The following is a 6000-nucleotide window of genomic DNA, read 5'->3' as shown; positions in this document are numbered from 1 at the left end:
ACGCTGATCCCACCCTTTATCCTGACTACAGGGGAGTTATGTACCCGTCAGGTCATTGAGACCCAGTTCCAGATCGTGTATTGGCACTTTTAAGAAGGAGGTACCAGGACTTCCCCTTCAGTCCAGTGGTTAAGACTTCGCCTCCCAATGCAGGGGGTGTGGGTTCAATCCCTGGTCTGGGAGCTAAGATCCCACATGCCTCACGGCCAAAAAGCCAAAACATAAAACAGAAGCAATATTGTAACAAATTCAATAAAAAGTTTAAAATGGTCCACATCAAACAATCTTAAAAAAAAAAAAAGAAGGAGGAGGTACCGTCTTTCCTTTAGCATTATGTGCATAATATACTTCAGTAAGGATCACATTAACGATATAGCAAGGGTAGATGTGTTGGAGAGTAGTCGTTTAGCATATCTCGAGGGAGACTTCATTGAAGATGTGCATTTAAGTGAGATCTTAAGAAATAAGTAGCAATTTAACAGAAAAGAGTAGAAAGGGCACTACTTACAAAGGGACATGGACCTAAACACTTCCATCCGAAGTATGTACAGAGGGAAAACGAGAGCCTAGATCTGTATGAAAGACATCATCGTAACACAAAGATTTGGTTGGTTCAGCTCAGGATGACTGCTTGGCTAACAGCATGTATTCCCAGCAAAAAGTAAAGTACGTAAGTAATAATAATAGTTCCCTTGAGTCGCATTTTCTTTGCTCCTAATGCAAAAGTTTCAGTGCAAAACACTGGAATTGAGGGTCATATCTGATTCTACTGCACTTACCAGAGAAAGTATGCAGAGGGTAGCGGGAAGCATGTGCTTTTCAAAATCTGTAGGAAAGATCTGGCTCTAAAGACTTTTGAAATGGAAAAATTAACTTTCATTTCTGGTTAGGACGTAGCAAGTTGCAAAAGATTGTCACACTCATCTTTGCAATGAGTACAAGTCCAATAAGTTACAATATCATGGTAATTTAAAGCCTGACAGAGAGGTGAAGATGCAAAGAAAGTTAAATGAACTAAATCTTAGGAAGAGATAATGCGTTCCTAGAAGAAGAGTATCCCATGGCTGCTTTCATTCTAGCAACACCAGAATGTTACTCCATCAGAGAGTGGGGTAAGGACAAACCAGGTGTGCTGCTCATAAACTTTTAGTGGCCATGTGTGGGCTGGTATGAGGGGTTCAGACTCCTAGGGGACCCAGTCACGTGTTGACTTGTGCCCATCTACCAGTTCTTTACCATGAGATCCTCACCAGTTGTATGTAGCAGGAAACTGAATGCTGAATACAGAACAGAAGGATTGAGAGGAATCCCCTTAAGGCACACTGGCTCTTCACTGGGTAGAAGGTAGTGGCCCACCAATACCTAAGGGAAGGGCAGGGACACCGAGAGAATCCCTTCCATCCTGAGATGTAGAGAACCATAACAGTGCAAGGCAGTGGCCCACTGAAGGTAGGAGGGAAAAGCAGGGAGGCTGAGAGAGATCCCTCCTGAAGTACACAGAGAGCCCCCTTCAAGATCCACTGAACCTCCACCGAGTGCATGGCAGTGGCCAACCAAAGGCTAGAGGCGAGACAAGAAAGTTAAGAAAAATCTCCCTCAGGTTCATGGGACCCCCACCAAGCGCAAGGCAACTCCGCAGATCCTTGCGTAGACATAAGGTAAGTGATATTTAATATAAAATTAATATGTTAGTTTTCTTACTGCCTTATAACTTGGCTTTCAGAGAATCACCTTACTGTATAGTATGCTTCTCTCTCAAAATTGGAGAAACTACGTATCAGCCTATCATCACAGGTAAGTGTTTTTCTTTTTTTTAAAGTATATATATATACACACACACACACACACTTCAATACAAGTGTTGCACATATGTTCTACATGGATACTTAGGCAGTGATGATGATGATGACGATGATGCAGAAACACCTCACACAGTCCTTGCCGAACATTTGTTAGATTTTCACATGAAGACATCCACACACACACAAACAAATTCGTTTATTAACTGTATGGTGTGATCATTATTTACTACTCGTGAAGTAGAAGTAGATCATCATAAAGGTCTTCATCCTTGTCCCTTCACCCTGGGCGGGCTGAGGAGAAGCAGGAAGAGAAGGGGTTGGTCTTGCTTTCTCAGTGGTGGCAGAGGTGGAGGAGATTCAGGAGCAGACGGGGAGAAAGGAGAGGCAGGCACACTCGGTGTAACTCTATGGAAATACGTCCTAATTTCTGTCTGACTTTTTTACTTTTTCATTTGACTAAAAATATTTCTATATGATACCAGTCCTTCTTCCACCATCTGATTTCATTTCAGTGCCGTATCATGGGAGGGTCCGTGTCATAAAAGAAGTCAGAAGCAGTCTTGAGTAACCAGAACCCTTCTGCCGGATTGTCTAAATGTCCATTTGTCTCCTCGCTTTGCTTCTTCTACATCTTCTTCCTCGTCATCTGGCACTGGTTCAGAAGTGCCCATCTCCACCAAGTTGACTTCTGTTCATTCCTCTGGTGTGGTGTCTGTTAGCTCTTGAATTTCTCCAAGATCCATATCTTGAAACCCTTTACACACCCCCGACCCCCCTTTGCCACATCTACAGTCTCTTTCCTGATTTCCTCCACTGGCTCTGTTGTAAATTCTGTGAAGTCATGCACAACATCTGGACACAGTTTTCTCCGGCAGGAATTTATTATTTCAGGTTTGATGGCTTTCACAGCTTTTTCTATAGTAACTATGGCATCTTCAATGGTGTAAACCTTCCAGACCTGCATGATGTTCTCCCTATCACGGTTCTCTTTCATAATGTTGACCGTCCTTTCCATAGAGTACTGTGTGAAATGAGCCTCAAAGCTCCTTATGACCCCCGATCTAGAGGCTGAATTAGAGACCTAGTGTTTGGGGGCAAAGTAGGCCACTTCGACATCTTCGGTGTTGAACTCATGTTCTGGGGTTCTGGGTGGCCAGTTGCATTGTCCAGTATTAAAAGAACTTTAAAAGTCCATCTGTTACTGGCAAGGTACTTCCTGACTTTAGGGACAACATCGATGAAACCAACCCAGAAAAAGTTTTCTCGTCCAGGCCTTGTACAACCAAAAGAGTGAAAGCTGGTGTTTACCTGTTCCCTTCAAGACTGGGGCTGTAGCAGCTTTATAAGGGCAGTCCTGATTATAAACACAACTGCATTTGCACAAAACAGTAGACTTCTCTTATTCCTTCCTGTCTTCAATCCTGGTGCTCACTTCTCTTCCTTACTAATCAATGTCCTTTGTGGCATTTTTTCCAGAACAGGGCACTTTCGTCTGCATTAAAAACCTGTTCAGGCAGATATCCTTTCTCTTCACTGATTTTCTTCATGGCATCAGGGAACTGGTCTGCTACCTCTCTGTTGGCAGAAGCTGCTTCTCCTGTCTTGATTTTTTTTTTTTTTTAAGCCAAACCTCTTTCTAAAACCATCCTTTGCTGGCGTTAAATTCTCCAGCTTTAGATCCTTCGCCTTCCATTTTGCTTTAAGTTACCATGTAATGACTTTGTTTTTTCTCAGATTGTGTTGAGTCTATAGGTATGCCTTTCTTATAGCAATCCTGCACCTACAGAGAAGCGGCATTTTCAATACGAGATAAAAAGATATTTCATAAAAAGTACGAGGTTTTCACACCTGCTGGCATAGCTGCAGTGATAGCTTTACGAATTTTCTTTTCTTTTTTTTACAGTGGTCCTTACACTCAATTCTTTTATCTTGAAATGGTGGGCAACCGCAGCTGCAGACCTCAATCTACAGTATAGGTCCTCAAAACATTAAAAATAGAATTACCGGGCTTCCCTGGTGGCGCAATGGTTGGGAGTCCGCCTGCCGATGCAGGGGACACGGGTTCGCGCCCCGGTCCGGGAGGATCCCACATGCCGTGGAGCAGCTGGGCCCGTGAGCCATGGCCGCTGAGCCTGCGCATCTGGAGCCTGTGCTCCGCAACGGGAGAGGCCACAAAGTGAGAGGCCCGTGTACCGCAAAAAAAAAAAAAAAAAAATAGAACTACCGTATTATCCAGCAATCTCACTTTTGAGTCTATTTCTGAAGGAAATGAAATCAACTATCATAAAGAAATATCTGCACCCCCATGTTCACTGTAGCATTAGTTACATTAGCCAAGATACGGAAACAACTGTGTCTAATAATGGATGAATGGATAAAGAAAATGAAATATATATCTACATATCTGTTCTATCTCTCTCTATATATAGATATTATATATAATGGAATATTATTCAGCCTTAGAAAAATAAGGAAATCCTGTCATTTGCAACAACATAGATGAACTTTGAGTGCATTACGTTCACTGAAATAAGTCAGAGTAAGACACATACTGTATGATCTCACTTATGTGTCGAATCTAAAGAAAAAGCAAACTCATAGAAATAGACAATAGAGAGGTGGCTGCAAGGTAGGGAAATGGGGAAAAGTAGTCGAAGGTAAAAGCTTCCAGTTATAAGATAAATAAGTTCTGGAGATGTAATGTACAGCATGGGGACTATAGCTAATAATACTGTGTTTTATACTTGAAGGTTGCTAAGAAAGTAGATCTTAAAAGTTCCCATCACGCACACACACACACACACACACACAAATTGTAACTATGTGAGGTGATGGATGTGTTAACTAACCTTATTATGGTAATCATTTTGCAATATATTACATATATCAAATCATTATGTTGTATACCTTAAACTTACACAGTGTTATATGTCACTTATATCTCAATAAAGCTGGCGGGGGGGAAGGTCAACATATCAAAATCAACCGCATTTAAGAAAAGATTGGAGAGAGAGACCTTCAAGATGGCAGAGGAGTAAGATATAGAGATCACCTTCCTCCCCACAGATACATCAGAAATACATCTACATGTGGAACAGCTCCTGCAGGACACCTACTGAACGCTGGCAGAAGACCTCAGACTTCCCAAAAGGCAAGAAACTCCCCACGTACCTGGGTAGGGCAAAAGAAAAAAGAATAAACAGAGACAAGAGAATAGGGACGGGACCTGCACCAGTGGGAGGGAGCCGTGAAGGAGGAAAGGTTTCCCACACACTAGGAAGCCCCTTTGCAGGTGGAGGCTGCGCGTGGTGGAGGGGGGAAGCTTCGGAGCCACAGAGGAGAGCGCAGCAACAGGGGTGCGGAGGGCAAAGTGGAGAGATTCCCGCGCAGAGGATCAGGGCTGACCGGCACTCACCAGCCCGAGAGGCTTGTCTGCCCACCCGCCGGGGCGGGCGGGGCTGGGAGCTGAGGCTCGGGCTTTGGTCGGATCCCAGGGAGAGGACTGGAGTTGGCGGCGTGAACACAGCCTGAAGGGGGCTAGTGTGCCACAGCTAGCCGGGAGGGCATCTGGGGAAAAGTCTGGACCTGTCGAAGAGGCAAGAGACCATTGTTTCAGGGTGTGCGAGGGGAGGGGATTCAGAGCACCGCCTAAACGAGCTCCAGAGATGGGCACAAGCTGTGGCTATCAGCGCGGACACCAGAGACGGGCATGAAATTCTAAGGCTGCTACTGCAGCCACCAAGAAGCCTGTGTGCGAGCCCAGGTCACTATCCACAGCTCCCCTCCTGGGAGCCTGTGCAGCCCACCACTGCTGGTCCCGTGATCCAGGGACAACTTCCCCAGGATAACACACAGCCCGCCTCAGGCTGTTGCAAAGTCATACTGGCCTGTGCCGCCGCAGGCTTGCCCCACATTCTGTACCCCTCCGGACCCCGGCCTGAGTGAGCCAGAGCCCCCTAATCAGCCGCTGTTTTACCCCCTCCTGTCTGTGTGGGAACAGACGCCCTCCGGTGACCTACACGCAGAGGCGGGTCCAAATCCAAAGCTGCCTGGAGCTGTGTGAGCAAAGAAGAGAAAGGGAAATCTCTCCCAGCAGTCTCAGGAGCAGTGGATTAAATCTCCACAATGAACTTGATGTACCCTGCATCTGTGGAATACCTGAATACACAACGAATCATCCCGAAATTGAGGTGGTGGA

Source organism: Orcinus orca, chromosome 17 (assembly GCF_937001465.1).
Source record: "Orcinus orca chromosome 17, mOrcOrc1.1, whole genome shotgun sequence".
Taxonomy (NCBI): Eukaryota; Metazoa; Chordata; class Mammalia; order Artiodactyla; family Delphinidae; genus Orcinus; species Orcinus orca.
Note: the sequence above shows the minus strand (reverse complement) of the source record.